Source organism: Hemiscyllium ocellatum, chromosome 12 (assembly GCF_020745735.1).
Source record: "Hemiscyllium ocellatum isolate sHemOce1 chromosome 12, sHemOce1.pat.X.cur, whole genome shotgun sequence".
NCBI lineage: Eukaryota > Metazoa > Chordata > Chondrichthyes > Orectolobiformes > Hemiscylliidae > Hemiscyllium > Hemiscyllium ocellatum.
In genome coordinates, this window is record NC_083412.1 from 57602758 (window position 1) to 57620480 (window position 17723).

General features: G+C 40.6%; 1 protein-coding gene across 2 annotated transcripts in view; it reads right to left on the reverse strand.

Annotated features, from left to right (window-relative positions):
* Positions 1-17521, reverse strand: part of LOC132821068 (vang-like protein 1) — a 58127-nt gene extending 40606 nt beyond the window's left edge. The window contains exons 1-2 of one of the 2 annotated variants that reach the window (XM_060833584.1): positions 17360-17521; positions 1253-1332 (exon numbers count right to left, since the gene is read on the reverse strand). The gene's annotated coding sequence lies outside the window, so the exon portion shown is untranslated. The remainder of the gene's footprint in view (positions 1-1252; positions 1333-17359) is intronic. The other variant, XM_060833583.1, reaches the window with a different exon arrangement.
* Positions 17522-17723: the final 202 nt, after the last annotated feature.

Here is a 17723-nt window from a genome sequence, read left to right on the forward strand (position 1 = left end):
TGAGCGCTGTGGAGGCTTCAAATCAGTGTGCTAACAACAATTCAGTGCAACAAAGAGTGGCAGTTGAAAGCTTGGAGCAGTAATTACTTCTGCATCTGAGCCAGATTAGAGTTCGGGGGAAAAAAAATGCAGGAGCAATAGCTTTTTGTTCTCACATGCAAAACTCCAGCTTTAAGTGCTGGAATGCAGCTTCCAAGAATCCAGGGAAGCCCGGAAAGGAAAGTGGACCATCAGAATTTGGAGAGGAACTGGAAGTTAGAGATGGGAGTTTCTGCAATACAGGGGAGTCAAGGCTATGCTATTTGAGGCGACGGCGTGGGGGGCAGCGGTGGTTGTGTTCCAATGATATGGGCATACCAGTAAGGCCAGCAGTTATTGCACATTCCTAAATGTTACAAACAGGTAGCAGTGAGCAAAACACGTGCAGTTGTTGAGGCGTCCTCCACAGTGTCATTAATTGTGCTCAGAGTATTATGATCTCAGCTGATGATACTATTGGACAAGTCAGAGCTGAGAATGAAAACTGGCTGAAAAGACCATGTTTTGTTTAGCTAGATAACATGACAGTCACCGAAACATATTTACTCGAACTGCAGATTTTTTTAAAACAGAGGTTAATTACTACAAACATTTTTTAAAAGTTAAAGCTACCTACAGAAATCAGAACAACCTTAAATCACACACACAGCACAACAATATTTTGAGACTCAAATCGAAAGAAACACACCTAATCACAACTTTTAAGTTTCTGCTTAACTGACTCCTTACAGTTTTTTGCCATAACAAGGGGGACAACTCAACGGGTTCTTCCCAAGACTAACATGAGCTTTGCACAAATCGGTGAGCCTAAATCTTCTCATTTCCACTCTACTTCTCCAGACTTGGAAGTTTTACAAAAAACATCCTTCTGCTGAGGTGACTTGTTCTGTGAACTCCGAAGAACAAAACACGCTTATAAACCCAACCCTTGTCTTGTCTGAACTGAATGTGAAAACCTACTCAATCTTAAATTCTGCTGAACTGAAAATACAGCTAATAGAGTCATACAGTCACTGTCAGAGACGTACAACACGAAAACAGACCCTTCGGTCCAACTCATCCATGCCAATCAGATATCCTAAATAAGTCTAGTCCCATTTGCTAGCATTTGGCCCATATCCCTCTGAACCCTAGCTTTAAATGTTAACCTATGTGCTGTAAACCCAGCAGTGTAAACATCTTATTTCGCACAAAAGGAGGTACCTGCACTCACCTGCTTTCTGACAAAACAACATGATCTAGTCACTGTTCCGGAAGAATTCTGAATTTGTTTCTTTTTAGGAAAACTCCTCACTGAAACAAACAAAACACACATACGTCTCTTTTGAAATTCAACTTCCCTAAAATTATATTTATAGAAATTATACTTTTCATTACAAGAGCAACAATTGACATATAGTGAAAGTAAACACTGTTCAACACTTTTGCACTATAATTACTTCCCATACTTCTCAATTTATCTAGAGTCGCTGACAATAACCACAGCACTCATCTCCATTAAGTGAACATACATTTGCTTAGTTTCACTCCTATCCATCTTGTGCAAGGGCCAAATACCTTTACCTCTCAGGTCCAGCAAAGTTTACTTTTGCCTTTTAATGTACTTGCTATTTACTGTTGTCATCAGTGATATCCATCCAAAAACATTTCAGGCCCTACATCTGCATTGATAACACTCAGCTTCACCTAACAATGACCTTTCCTCTCCTGACATGAAAACTGTTATTAAAGGGCAAAGTGACAGCTGTCAATCTACATGGAGCAAGATCCTACAAGCAACAGTGATATAGATGTAAATGACTAGATAATCTAATATTATGATGTTGGTTGAGGGATGCATTGTAATTAACAATATTTCACTCCAAATACCTATTTCAAATGTAATCCCTGTACACAACAGGTGTTAAGACTTTCCTGGATATACAGAAATGCAGTTCAGTACTAAGCGAGTTGCGCGAGACCCAACTTATACCTTTGCAGGATGACAAATTCCCCGATTTCTTCTTAAGAAAATGCATGGTTGAGATTGCTACAGTGACACAGTGCTTCACTAACTTTGCCCACAATGGCACTTAAATGATTTTTTCCTATTTAAATGTCCATTATTTCCACAGATGGATCGAAGAGCTGATTTCTTCACTAATTTTAGCACTTAATATTGAAATCTTTGCATTGTCTACTGCTTAGCCTGATGCAGAACACTTTGTCCAAACTGTTCAGATCACCTCTGATTGCACTAGGTTGAATATTTCCACCTAGCGCATCAACTTCTCTGAATGTTAAGTACAGCTACTTATGTTAAGAGTTGATGTAATGTTTTCCTTTAAGTGATTCAGTTCAACTAAGTATTGTTCTGAGCAGTACCTTGCCAGCCCTAAATAACTCAGTGCTGGCTGAGAACTTCGTGAATAAGAAATAAGTTAGTATCTGCCAAATGGCCACTAATTATTAAATAACTTAAAACTCAGCTGAACTGCTGTTATTACAATATTAATTGTGATGTTTACGAAATTACTGGTAATATCATTGACCAAATTAGACAATCAAAACAGAGGGATAAGGGAAGATGCAAAATTAGAAGCGTTACTTGTCTTACTTCCTATACATGGGTGCCACAAACAACATGATTTAATTTTCATGCAGAATTAGCAATTCTTTCCCATCCACATTCTGAAAACACTTTTACAAAAGTCATTGTATATTAAATGCATTCACTACAATAAGCACCTAAAAGAAATGCAGTGGCTAATAAATCAATGACCAATGTTATTTCTATTCAAGTGCCACGATGTTAGCAACAATCTCATTTAAACACATTCTCTCCAATCTCATCCATTCTAATTTGTAGCTGGGGTAACTGAGGTGGGAGGGCCAGTCTGAGTTCAACATAGCTTTTGTTACAGATGCTTTCTGCATTGTTTATTTTTAGAACAAGTGCATTTCCCATTATACAATGCATTAGTTTTGACTTATGTTAATAACAAAGTGTATATTGTTTCAGATAGGAGGATCTAAATCCCCAAATTCTGAAGCTGATCTTCAGCCTCCTAGTAATAGCTGTGCTAGAAGAAAACCAATCAATCAATCAGCATATTGAGAGCTGACTGCCCATCGGGTCTCTTATATTGTGGCTTTTATTATCCAAACCTATATCCGAAATGGATTTGAAAAGCGCAAGACAATGTCAGTAGCATCAATATACATTCAACAAACCCCCGCTGAATACCCCAAAGCTTTAGCAAAAATAAAAAGGGTAATATGAATAGATTGTAAGCAAGAATGAAATTTGGCATTTATATCATACAAAATGGCAAATTTTCAGTTTAAACTAACAGACTTTGGCAAGAAAATAAACACATCAACTGAATATTTTAAAGGCTGTTTTGCACATTGGTATAAAATATTTTATATTAGCGCTCATACATTATGGTGCTAACAAATAACGGTGCGAACCCAGATAGCAAAAGTAACATTGAAATATAGAATGGAAGGAATAGGCCAATAGTTAATTCTCATGGGGAAATTTTACATCTACAATAATTAATGTAGAATGATCTAAGATGATTAGCTTCAAATATGGTGAAAATTAAACTGCATCATCCAGGGTTGAAAAACGGACTGAAGCATTGAGTGCAATACTTGGATTTAACTAAGTCCATTCTAAAATGTGTTATAATAATAGTTAAGAATTAAACAAAGGACTCCAATGACAACTACAACCAGCATCCCATGGAGACAATCAGACTTGATAAATAGGCATTGCAAAAAGAAATGAAATAGAAAACTATTTATCTTACCAAGTAGCAATTAAAACAATTGGATATAGCCAATAAGAAACACTGAAGACTGCAAGGTGAAAATGTTCTTTTAAAGGAACAACTGTAGATTGGTTTGGCACTGTGGGAAAATACAGGCCCATTCAAGACTGTAAAATCTAGCTATACCCAACCTCTAGTGTTTTGTAATTGCCCAAATTCTTAAATATTTAGTTAATATTCCCTTAAGATATTCCATACTATTTGCCCTCATGACAATCTACTCCACAAGTCCATGACTCTCTATTAAAAATAGGAACATAATATCACAAAGGACTCAGCCAAATAGTCCTTTGATTCTCCACCAGTCAACACGATAACGGCTGATCTGGCTGCAATCGCGTCTCTACTCTGTCTGCACCCAGAACTTTTGATTTCTTTATTTGGAAAAGAAATCTAACTCATACTCAGCCCAGGGAAGAAAATTCCAAACTTAGAGAAAAATATTGTCATCTCCACCTTAAAAGGAAGACCTATCATTAAATAACATCCTGTAGGTTTAGTCTCCCACACAAAGGAAATATCTCCTGGACATCCACCCTATCCAGTCTCAAGATCTTATATGTTTTAATAAGATCACTTCTCATTCTTCGAAACTCCAATAGGTATGCACCAAATCTGTCCTTCATACAATTAGTATCTCATCCCAGGAATAAGTCTGGAGTCTAAATAGTTTGCAATTTCTCCAATTTTGAGTCAATTTTCTTTGATTTGAAGACTATAGGCCAACAGAAATAATTCTTTGTTATATTATTTATAATTAGTTACCTTGTGTTACTTATCCCTTGACTGTACCCTGACAAGTTTCCCCCAATTCTTCTCTTCAGGGTTAACAATCACATGGTCCTCTCAATCTTTTTCATTATTCAGGTGCCTTAAACTGGCTATCAACTAACCTGGGCATTTCTCTTGGTTTGAGTGCACATGGCAACATAAATAATATCTTGTCACACCAATTGTTATTGGGGGTCAGTTAGCACAGTGCTGGACGATTGGTTTGAAATGCAGACTGATGGCAACAGTGGTGGTTTCATTCCCATATCAGCTGAAATACCACAAATGATTGTCCTACTCAACCTAGTCTAAGGCATGGTGACCCCGAGGATAAAACACCAGATGTTTCACTGCACTATTCAGTTTTAGTAAAGGTTCCACCATTGGTCTCTGCAGGATCATGACATGTAGCCCACATCCAGTTAGTTGTCACTATTTCCCTCTTTAGTCTGAATAAATCATAGTTATTCACCATGAATGCTATCTTCCATTCCGTTTTACTCTGTTTTCACTCAGTCAGTCAGTGACTCCTTGCCATGTTAACAATTACATTGAAAACAACTTATTGATTTTTCTGGTTTAACCATTACCTCAGAAGCTCACCTATTGTTTCATACCATACTACCTTACAGAGTAATTACTCATTTAACCTGTTGTTGAAAGCTCTCAAAAACCTTTCGAGTTCATTTTGCTTCATAAATCTGAACATTTAGTATCAAATCAATTCATGAAATCCAAATGATGGTACATGAATTACAGTACATTAACACAAAGCAAAATCCAGAGGTATGGAACTTTAGACATTTTTACCTACTCAAATCAGGCTAACAATGCATGGGGTAGATCTGTTCATAGGACATTTATGTCACTTGCACCTACAGTGTTCAAGATTAATGGATGAACACTTATTAGTCCAACAAAATCTTGGCCAGTTTCATCCTCCTATTTAGAAATTTAAGTACGACAATAGAATTCAATATATTACTATTTTTAGGCATTTGTTTGACTTTTTTAACAAAAAAAATCATGTATAATTGCAGAAACAAATTCTTAAACTTTAGGTGAAATCTTATACAGTAATAAAATACCTGTTCGTAAAGTACACTGGTTTCTCATTTATTCATTCATCATTGAATGATCACAGGAAATAACAATGAATGGTCATCAACCTAAGATTGTAACATATTTAGCTTAGATGGTCGTGGGTAGTTTGAACCCACTGCTTGAAAGGGTGGTAGAAATGGGAACCTTAAAGGCATTTAAACGAACACTTGAAACGCTATAGCAAATGGGCTATGAACCAAGTTCTGGAAAATGGAATTAGAATTGGTGGATGTTTGATGACCAGTGAAGACGTGGGCTGAAAGTTCTCTTTGTGTGCTGTAAAACCTCTGATTCTAGTACTTGTGGAGAAAAATTGCATTGCAGCATTTCGAACAAATGAAACTATCCATTTCTATGTGGATTTTCAAGTCTGTTTTGTCAGTTTTTGTGCCGTGACCACTAAGCATACTTAGTGTCCATGACATTCACAGTGGAGAATTCTACAACATGACAACTGCACATTCCACGGAAAAATAGTCATTATTGCTTGTGACAAAGTCCAAGATATGTTAAATTATAGAAAAAGCAGTTACCTCATGCTAGACTCAAATAACATAAAACTGTAGGATTGAAACAGGATGATCACAACCATCACAAAATGATACCTCATCCATCATTTTTAATTAATACATAGCTACTTTAGAGCTTGTGGGATTTCTTCATGAAATATATAGCTGGACAGTGTATCAAGCATCAATCTATTATCCTGTAAACCGTGCGGCCAATAAATGGCACTCACATTAAAAAATAAATATCATGCAACTGTTAAAGATTATTAGGGAAGACCAAATAAACAATTACCAGGAAATAATAAGGTCAATTTATGGCATATAAAAATTGGCTGCGAAATTGTTTAAGGACTCAAATCATTTTCCAGCATACACCTCAGCAGCTCAGATTCATAAATTATAGTATCACTGCAAACCTCTAATTTTCTTAATGAGAGACTAGGACTGAAATGTGAGTTATGAAAAATACCTTCACTTCCCAACAGATGTTAGAAAACCTGACACACCCAATGGAACATATTTAAATACAAAAGCAAAAGGAAGAACCAGCAATAATTGAATAGGTTCTCATTAAACTTTAAGAGTACAATAAATAACAAACTGAAATATAAAATCAAGATTTCACCAGATATGATTGGGAAGTCGGGCAGTCAACTGTATCTATGCTGGAAATTTACCCTGTGAAATTAAACCTATCATTAATTTTGCTGAAATAATAAACAGTTTCAAACAAAATTCATGCTTTTGAAAAAAAGGAACCCACCATTTTAAAATGGCAAGTTGATTTCATCTTAACCTAAATATTGTGCAAATTGCAACACTACACTAAGGGGAATTTATATTCAGGTGATGGAAGGCTGAACAGAGGCAGTAAGAACTGGAAATTCATTAGATGACTCCAGCAGGGTTTTCTTTTCCTCTGGGGAAGCGCCTAGCCCGGAGTTTGGTGAGTCCAGACAGTAAGAGGTGATATAAAATTCAGTATGAAGAAGGGAAAAAAAGGCAGTATGCTTTTGAAATGAAGCACATGCTAGCTCCATTTTGAGATGAATTCCAGTTTATGTTCTAATTCACTATTCCAGACACAAGATATATAAAGTCTAATACATCTTACAGAAATATACAGCAAAATAGAAAACAAAACATATCAATGAGCTTCAGTCAAAAATAAACCTGCTTTTGTGACAACAGTAACACTCAGAATTGTAACATTTCATAGTTGCACAGTTGAGACGATCCAGGATTTTGCATTGACTCAGGTACACTTTAAGTAAATCTTGAAAGTATCGTGGTTTTTGTTTGAGAATGTGTGTTTAAACACACTGGTCAGTGGTGCATATTTAACCACATGTTAAATAAGTAGGAATAATAGTGTTTTATTATTCTTAAGTGATGTGAAAGTTGCTGATAAAGTCAATATCTGTTGTCTATCCCTAATTGCCCTGATGATGTATATGCCACCTTCTTGAATTCCTATCATCCATTTGGAGTACTTCCACTTTGGTTACAGGGAGAGTTTCAAGATTATGACCAATTAACAATTAAATGTTGATGTGTTTCCAAATCAGGATTGAGAGATTTGGAGAATATGAGGGTGTTGGTGATGCATTCTTCTTGGTGATACTGTAGATATATTTTGAAAATTTTATTGGAGGAGCCAGGTGAGTTGTTGTATGAACCTTACAGATGGTACACAGAGCTGCTGCTGTGCATCAGTGAACGACAGATAGAGTGAGCCCACTCTAACCCCATTTCCCTGTACTTAGCACATATCCTTCTAAACCTTTCCTATCCGTATAATTTGTCCAAATGCCTTTGAAATGGCGTCAATTAACCCAATTCAACCACTTTCGCTGGCAGCTGATTCCATGTGCGTACCATCCTCAGTGTAAAAAACATTGCCAGTCAGGTTCTTCTTCCCCTTTAACTTTAAACTGATGTCCTCTAGTCCTTGATTCCCCAACCCTGGGGAAAAAAGTATGCATTCACCCTATCTATGCCTCTCATGATCTCCACTTCTATAAGATCCCGCTTTGTCTACTACGCTCTAAAGAAAATTGTCCTACCTTACCTAACCCCTCTCCATAATTCAGACCGTTGAATCCAAGCAACATCCTTGTAAATTTCCTTTGCACTCTTTCCAATTTAGTAAGATGCTTCTTATAGCAAGGTGACCAAAAGTGAACACAATACTCCAAGAGTGGCCTCACCAAAGTCATGTACGACTGCAACATAACTTCCTTTTACACACAATGCCCTGACTGATGAAGGCCAGTGTGCCATAAGCCGCCTTCACTGCCCTATTTACCTCTTTCAGAGAACTGTGTAACTGAACTCCAAGGTTTCTCTGTTCCTCTCCTAAAAGCGCTACCATTCACCATGAAACTCAAACCTTAATTTGACTTTTCAAAATGCAAGACCTCAGACTTATCTATATTGAACTCCATTTGCCATTTCTCAGACCATTTCCTCAGCTGATCAAGGTCTGATCATCTTCCTCACTGTTCACAATACCACCAATTTAGTATCATCTGCAAATTTACTTTACCTTGTACATTCCCATCCAAATCATTGATTATAGATAACAAATAGCAACGGGCCCAGCACCAACCCGAGGCACGTCACTCGTCACAAGCTTCAAGTCTGACATGCATCTACTATTACACTCTGCTTCCAGCTCCCTCTGGATTCCATGTGACCTAACCTTCCAGAGCAGCCTAACATGTGGAACCTTATTAAGGGCCTTACTGAAATCCATATAGACCATGTCTCCCACACTGCCTTTGTCAACCTTCCTGGTCACTTCATCAAAGAACTCTAACAAATATGTGAGGCACGATCTCCTATGAACAAAGCCATGCCGACTACTCCTAATCAAGCCCTGTCTTTTCAAATGCAGGTATATCTCAACTCTTAGAATCTCAAGTAACTTACCTACCACAGATGTTAGGATCATTGGTCATCCACTCTACACTTCTGGGTGAGAATGATTGCAATTATTGTAGCCTTGACCTTTGCTCTAATGTGCTCCATTATCTTGGAAGATGGGGCTACTCATTTAGCCTCTTTTACCAGTTAGTTTTTTGATAGTGCGGTGCAATTTGGAAATGGATGTGGAAGGACATGTTCCAGGTGGTTTTACAGGGTGGATGCCCAGGGCCAACTCCCAGATTTTGGTAGAATCTGGCTATGGGGAGGCTGGCAGATTGCTGCACCCACTCCCTCCCTGGCTGCCTTTGGGCAAGACATAGAGAGTAGGAGGGCACCACAATGAAAGCCCCAACAGTGAAGAATCTACCAGAATGGAGTCACTGGGGAGACACAATCGAGTGGGGAAGGTTGGTATGGAATATTCAGGTTAAAAAGGAAGTTTAGGTGCAGGAACAGACTTATACAACAGGTCTACTGTCTACTAGGACAGTCCTGTGGCTGAGGTGGCCAAGAGGTGGATATTCTTCATAAACGGAAGTACAGAATTTTTTGTTGACCCTATATAAACAGTTTCTCCCCACTGTGATCATGGTTTCTAATTTGGATATCAGAAGGATCTGAATTCTGCATAGAGAGTTCTAAAGAAATTCACTGTAATGGCTCCAAGGACAAAAGACTACAGGGAAGTTGAGGTTGTTCTCCTTAGATGAGGGGATTTGATAGAGATGGATAAAATTAAAAAGGGTTTGGACAGAATAAATAGAAACCTTTTCTAACACTGAAGAGGTGATAATGAGATGTCTCTAACCTAATCTCAATTAAATTAAAAGAACCAAACATGAGAAACATTTACAAAGAGTAGTTGGGATTTGCAAGATGCTTCCTCCCCAAGGTTGTAGGGGATACAAATTTATAAGTTTGTGAGGTATAGGAGGAGAATTAAGACTATTCTGCCCATTGAGTCTGCTCCACCATTCAATCATGGCTGATATGCTCCTCTCCCCCATTTTCCTGCCTTCGCTCCAAATCCTTTCAACCCATTACCAATTAAAAATCTGTCTAACTCCTCCTTAAATTTAGGCCCTGTCCCAGCATCCTCCGCACTTTGGGGTAGCGGATTCCTGATTCACAACCTTTCCTACTCTTTATCCTAAGACTATGGCCACTCTTCCTAGAATGCCCCACAAGAGGAAGCATCCGCTCCACATCTATTTTATCCACACCTTTTATCCCGCATACCTCAATTTGATCTCCCCTCATTCTTCTAAATTCTAGATAGCATAGACTAAACTGTTCAACCTCTCTTTGTGCAACAAACCCCTCATCTTTGGGAGCAATCCAGTGAACCTCCTCTGAACTGCTTCCAATGCCACTGCATTGTTCCTCAAATAAGGGGACCAAACTGTGCACAATACTCCAGGTGCGATCTCACTGATTCAATTTAGTCTGCAAAAGGAAATCAGAAAAATACTTGAGAAACAAAAGTGGGTAACAAAGTTAACGTGGAAGGACGTAGGACTGACAGGATTTCTCTTTGAAAGAACTGTAGCACATTCAACTAACTGAGAAGCCCCCTCTCTCTTTTTTAAAATCACGTGTGCTGCAGATGTTACTGGCTGGCCAGCATTTTTCAGCCATTCTTAGTAGCCCTTGAAAGGACGGTGGGGAGTTGTTTCTTGAAACGCTGTAGCCCATGTGCCGTTGAGTAGACACACAATGCCCTCAGGGAGGGAATTCAAGGATTCTGACCAAGGGCCAGTGGAGGAATAGCGATGGATTTCTCAGTCAGAATGACGACTGGTTTGAAGGGGAACTTGCAGGTGATTGCGTTTCCATACATTTGCTGTCCTTGTCCTTCTAGACGGAAGTAGTTGTGGGTTTGGAAGATGCTGTCTTAGGATATTTGGTGAATCACTGCAAAGCAGTTTGTCATCTAGTCTTCTGAACTGTTAGTAAATTAGGATCACCTGACAGTCATCGAAAGAATCGGGATTATGAGTGATACTTTGTTTATAAATTAACTTGCTGGCCTGAAAGAAAACTTTAATTCAGTCACAAGGTATTTTAAGTATGTATGAATAATCAAACGCTCCTTCATGTGTATAGCTTTTGAGGCTGGGGGGGTGAATATATTTGTATAAAATGAGGTCTGCAGATGCTGGAGATCACAGCTGCAAATGTGTTGCTGGTCAAAGCACAGCAGGCCAGGCAGCATCTCAGGAATAGAGAATTCGACGTTTCGAGCATAAGCCCTTCATCAGGAAGGGCTTCCTGATGAAGGGCTTATGCTCGAAACGTCGAATTCTCTATTCCTGAGATGCTGCCTGGCCTGCTGTGCTTTGACCAGCAACACATTTGCAGCTGAATATATTTGTATACAAGCTTGCTAAGTGCTTTATGTTCATAATATGAGACTGAAAGCTGATTGTTGGAGTATTTGAAGTGTAATTTTTTGGTTTGTCCAGCTAAGTGCTTGATTTATTTTTAATATTAATATGTTTCCCTTTTTTCCACTTTTTGAATGCTTCATATTAAATTTGTGCGTGAGGAAAGGTGGTTTATGTTGATACATATGGTGCTATTGAGAGTTTTTTTTAGGCTTAATGTCACTGAAGACATTCAAGAGACATGGAACGTGATGACTTGGAGATTTAGAGAAGTGATTACACAGCAGGATCAGTCAGATAGATGGTTGACTTTCAGGATAGGTAAGAGGTAGTTGCTAAGTACTGTGGCTATTCCTTTCTCAAATAGATATTCCATTTTGGGCACTGCTGAAAGAGATAGCCTCTCAAAGGAAAATAAAAGTGGTAGTCCGATCTTGGGCAGTTGAGAACAAATCTTGTGTTGAATGTGGTTTGTCAAGATTGAAAAGAATAATAGTTATAGAAGACTCTCCCGTCAGGGTCGCAGCCGGGAAATTGTGTGGCAATGATTGTGAATCTGGAATAATATGTTCCTTTTCCTTGTCAGAATTAACATGTTTAAAGCATATTGTCAAAGGGGAGTGAGAGACGCTGGATGCTGTTGTACACATTTGGAGAAATGACAAAGTTAGGGTAAGGATAAAGGCTTTGCATGGCGAATATAAGAGGTAGGTAGAGGTTAAAAACAGAATACAAAAAGTGGGCGGCACAGGGCACAGTGGTTAGCACTGTTGCCTCACAGCACCAGAGCCCCAGGTTCAATTCCCACCTCAGGCAACTGTCTGTGTGGAGTTTGACATTCTCCCCGTGTCTGCGTGGTTTTCCTCCGGGTGCTCTGGTTTTCTCCCACAGTCCAAAAATGTGCAGGTTAGGTGAATTGGCCACGGTAAATTGCCCGTAGTGTTAGGTGAAGGGGTAAGTGTACGGGAATGGGTGTGGATGGGTTGCTCTTCGGAGGGTCGGTGTGGACTAGTAATCTCTGGTTTACGTCTGGTGCTAAGTTCTAAGAAGGGTAAGAATAAAAAGGTAGGGAATGGCTGAACAGGTGGTGCAAATGTGTAGGGATTTAGTTTCCTGGAACGGAGAGGGAGTGGCATCTTTGATTCAGGAAAGCATTATACTATAATTGCCAAAGATATGTCTGAGGGATAATTTAATGCAAATATATAGGTTGAAATTAGAAATAAGAAAGGAATGATCATCTTGATGGGACTGTACTATAGCCACGCCCCTCCCCAAGCTACTGAGAAGCAAATATATGGAGAGATCTCACATATATGTAAGAATAAGAAATTTGTAATAGTGGGGAATTTTAATTTTGCAAATATTGACTGGGGCTCTCATTGTATTAAAGGTGTGGATGAAGAATAATTTTTTTTAAATGTGTTCAAGAAAATTTCTTTATCAATACGTAAATGTGCATACTAGAGAAGGAGCAAAACTTGACCTTCCCTTGGGAAATAAGGCAAAGCAAGTGACTGAAAAGTTAGTCGGGGAACACTTTGGGACCAGTGGTCATAATATTAGTAATGTTAGAACAGTTATGGAATATGATGTCATTCATAAAATTTAAAGTTCTTAACTGGAGCAAGGCACACTTTAAGGGAAGGAGGCAAAATCTTTCAAGTTGTTTGGAGTAGACTGTTTGTAGTTAAAGGGACGACTGACAAGTGGGAGGCCTTCAAAAGTGTGATAACATGAGTTCAGTCCTGTTAGAATGAAATGCAAGGCTGGCAAGATTAGGGAACAATGCAGAATAAAGGGATTGACGTTCTGGTCAAGTAAGTTTGCAGATGCTGTCAAAAGTGGTGGTTTAGTGGACACTAAAGAAGGATATCTAAGATTACAAAGAGATCTTGATCAATTGGGTCATTGGACTGAGGAGTGGCAGATGGAGCTTAATTTGAATAAATGTGAAGCCTCGCAGTTTGGTAATACAAACAAGAACAGGACTTATATAATTAGCGAACGGGCCCTGGATAGTAGTGTAGAACAGAGAGACCTAGGGGTTTAGGTGGATAATTATTTGAAATTTGTGACACAGGTCAATTGGGTGGTTAAGAAGAAGGTGTTTAGCATGGTTGCCTACATTACTTAGACCCTCGTGTTTAGCAGTTGGAGCCCCATATTGAGGTTGTACAGGATGTTGGTGAGGCCTCGACTGGACTACTGTGTGCAGTTCTGGTCACCCTGTTATAGAAAGGACATTATTAAACCGGAAAGGATTCAGAAAAGATTTACCAGCATGTTGCTGGGAATGGAAGGTACGAGATATAAAAATAGACTGGAAAGATAGGGACTTTCTTCATGGAGCGGAGGTGGTTCAGGGGGACCTTACTGAGGTTTATAAAATCACGAGGGGCATAGGTGAATGACAAGGGTCTTTTCCCCCAAGATTGGAGAGTTCAGACATTTTTACAGTGAGAGGAAAGAGATTTAACAATGGCATGAGGGGCAAACTTTTTTTTAAACAGACAATGTTTGGTGTGCGTAATGAACCTTTGGATGTAGGTTTGCTCACTGAGCTGCAAGGTTCATTCCCAGACGTTTCGTTACCTTACTAGGTATCATCTTCGGTGGGCCTCAGGCGAAGCAATGCTGAAAATTCCTGCTTTCTATGTTTGGGTTTCTTTGGGTTGGTGATGTCATTTCTGGTGATGTCACTTCCTGTTCCTTTTCTCAGGGGGTGGTAGATGGGGTTTAACTCGATGTGTTTGTTGACAGATTCCACACGAGAATTCCTAGAAGCATGGCATTCCAACCGGAACTCTATCAACAAACACCGAGTTGGACCCCATCTACCACCCCGCTGAAAAAAGGAACAGGAAGTGACTTCACTACAGGAAATAACATCACCACCCCAAACATATAAATAGAAAGCAGGAATTTTCAGCATTGCTTTGCCTGAGGCCCGCTGAAGATGATATAGAGTAAGGTAATGAAACGTCTGGAAATGAACCTTGCAGCTCAGCAAGCAAACCTACATCCAAAACCTCAACGTGAGCTCCAAAACTTGCTGTGTAACGAACTGCCAAAGAAAGTGGTGAATGCAGGTTACAACATTTAAAAGACATTTGGATAAGTTGATAAATAGGAAAGGTTTGGAAGGACATGGGCCAACAGCAGGCATTTTAGACGAATGTAGCTGATAAAATGGTTGGCATGGGCTGGTTGGACCAAAGGATCTGTTGCCTTTTGGGCAGTGTACAGTCATTAGGGAATCTGGAGGCCAGCCATCCCAGAACCCTTCAGTTATGCTCTGCTGTCAAAGACAACGTTATCTCCATGGTTGCTCTAGTTAAGTTTCCGGTCATGAACAACCCTCCTATCCAAGTTCCTTCTATGTAGCACAGGTGCCCAGCCTTTAGGAATGTGTCATATACAGAACAAATATCCCAGGGAAAAAAAAATTTCTGTTAAGTTATGTGCAAAGAAACCATGCAGTACAAAAGGCTAGCCAAACACAGCAAAAGGAGGTTTGAAGAAACGCTTGACCATGATGTTGATAGCAAAGGTGCTGAGTGTCGACAATGCCTTTGAATATGATGCTGAGATAGTTAGGTTCTTTCTGGGTGCCTTAACCTTGTATGGCACAAACGTTATCTGACACCCATCAGCCCAAGTCTGAATGTGGTCCAGATCTACATGCACATGGTCAGGGTTTCATAATGTAAAGAGTTGTGAATAGCAAACACTGCAGAAGTGAGCATGTCTACTTATGACAGAGGGAGGGTCACGAATGCAGTAGCAGAAAGTGATTAAGCCTAGACACGCTCCTGAACAACTTGGGCGCGTGGCACATTTGTTGTGCCTCCATCTCTCAACCAAGGAGGTCTAGTTTCAAGTACCATCTGCTCCAGAAGTGTATCATAATATCTCTGAACAGGTTGATTAGAAATCTCTCTCATGAGGAACTTCTGCGAAGACCTGAGACCATATTGATCGTCCTCCAAGAACGACAAAGATCATCTTCTGCATTTAGTATGACTCCAATCATTAGAGAGTTTCTTCCCCTGGATTGCGTTGACTTCAGTTTTACTAGGATTTCCGGATGCCACAAATTTGGATAGACGCTGCCTTGATTGCACAACCAGTTACTTTTTTACTTCTGGAATTTGGTCTATTTCCAGAATGTTGGACAAAGGCTATAATGAAATCTGCAGTCCAAAGGTCATGGTGGAAACTAAACTGAACATCTTGCATTTTGTGAACACACTATTCCTAAGCAACTGGTCACTTTACCAGTGATATAATTATACTCAAACAGCTTGACTGGGGGCACACCTGGTTCTGCAGTATTCTTTTAGGACTGCAGCTGGAACATTATCACATCATCAATACCAAGTCCAGTGCAGTTAGCCATTTCGTGATATCATGTGGAGTGAACTGAATTGGCTGAGAACTGGCATCTGAGAAACTGGACACTCTTAGACAGTCAGCCATTCACCACTTCTGGGTGAGAATAGTTGCACTTATTGCAGCCTTGGCCTTTGTTCTAATGTGCTATACCTGACTATCATTGAAGATGGAGCTATTTACAGGGCGTCCTCCACCAGTTAGTTGTTTGATAGTCCACTGCAATTCGGTACTGGATGTCGAAGGACAATAGAGCTTTGACTTGATCCAGTGGTTGTGGGATTGCTTAGCTAATTCAGCTCCACTATTCAGCATGCGAACAGTTCTCTGTTGTCGCTTCACAGGGTTCATAATGAGAGGGGAGGGACAGGATGAAACTTTGGCTCAATGAATGTTCTGCTCAATTATGAGAAATAATATTCTAAACTTGTAAAAGAGTATTTTAGCAGGATGGAATATCTCACTTGAATTAAGGATCACGACTTTCACCACCTTTCAAACCACTCTACAACTTTGATGTTACCACCATGAACTAAGTTCAGGTGATATAAAATTCGGCAAACAAGATCAGTAATTAACCAAACCACATGAGAGTAATCGGACACAGGAGGCCACTGTGTTTGTGCCAACACTTATTGAGAAAGTAATAAAATTCATTTCGTTCCTATTTTTCGAGAGACTCACAGACTTTACGTGTATTCTCCAAGTCCATTGGGGGCTTCGTCCAGTCTACATTTCATTCAAGTTGCAGCAAGAGTCACCCCCGGGTCTATCCAGCGACCCCCCAGAGGAGCAGCAACCTCTGGTTTGTCTCCCCTCCCAGAGGAGCATCCTCCGCCTGCCCCCACCCCGCAATAAGAGAAAACTCTCACCGTCTTTTCTCCCCTCACCACATACCGCCGTTCCCGATAGTCTATCTTTCAACCGCATCCCCCCCTCCCACTGGATGTTGAGATCGTTAAACTTGCTTATTTTAATCGCCCCTGTCTCACACGATTATGGTGCAGGACCACAGGCAAGCCCCGGATGGTTTGACGGGGCGGGTGCCCCAGGGCCGACACCCAGGCTTGGGGAGGGTCCTCAGGCCCGGGTCCGGCGAAGCTGGGCGGATTGCAGCACAGAGTCTCTCCCCGGCCGCCTTTGGGCCGGACGCGTGGGGGGGGGGGGGGGGGGGTAAGTCCCGCTTAGCCGTTTCTGGAGCCCGCGCGCGGGGTCTGAGCCGCGAGATCACAGCCTGAGCGCTAGGCCGCGGTGCAGCCTGCTCGCTGCTGCTTTTTTTCACAACCCCCCCTCTCCGAATCCCGGGGCGAAAGTCTCCGTCAAATGGCGCTGCGGCTCCCCGAACTGGCAGTCAGGAAAACGCTAAAGGGCAGCAGCGCGCTGTAACCGCCTCGCGCACACTAACCTGGGCCAGGCTTCCTCTGGAAACAGTCTTGCTCCTCGGCAGCAATCACAAAACGGCCCGATTGTGTGGGGGAGGAGGGAGAGGGATATCGACATCGAGATGGAAACAGATCGGAGAGCCTTGGTGAGGGGGCGGGGAGGAGCACTCCCGTAAAAACACGGACTGCCTCGGCCGCCGTAGTCTGGAGTACGCATGCGCAGGATGGAGCCGCCGCCTGTCACGTGAGCAGCTTCAACGGGTGGGGAACTCTGTTTGAAGTCAAGCTGCTCCGGGCAACGACAACTCAGTGCTTTTCACCTCCTCCTCTCAAAGTGTATACTAGAGCAGGGCATTTTAAGGCTCGAGCCAACCCGATTGCTCTTTA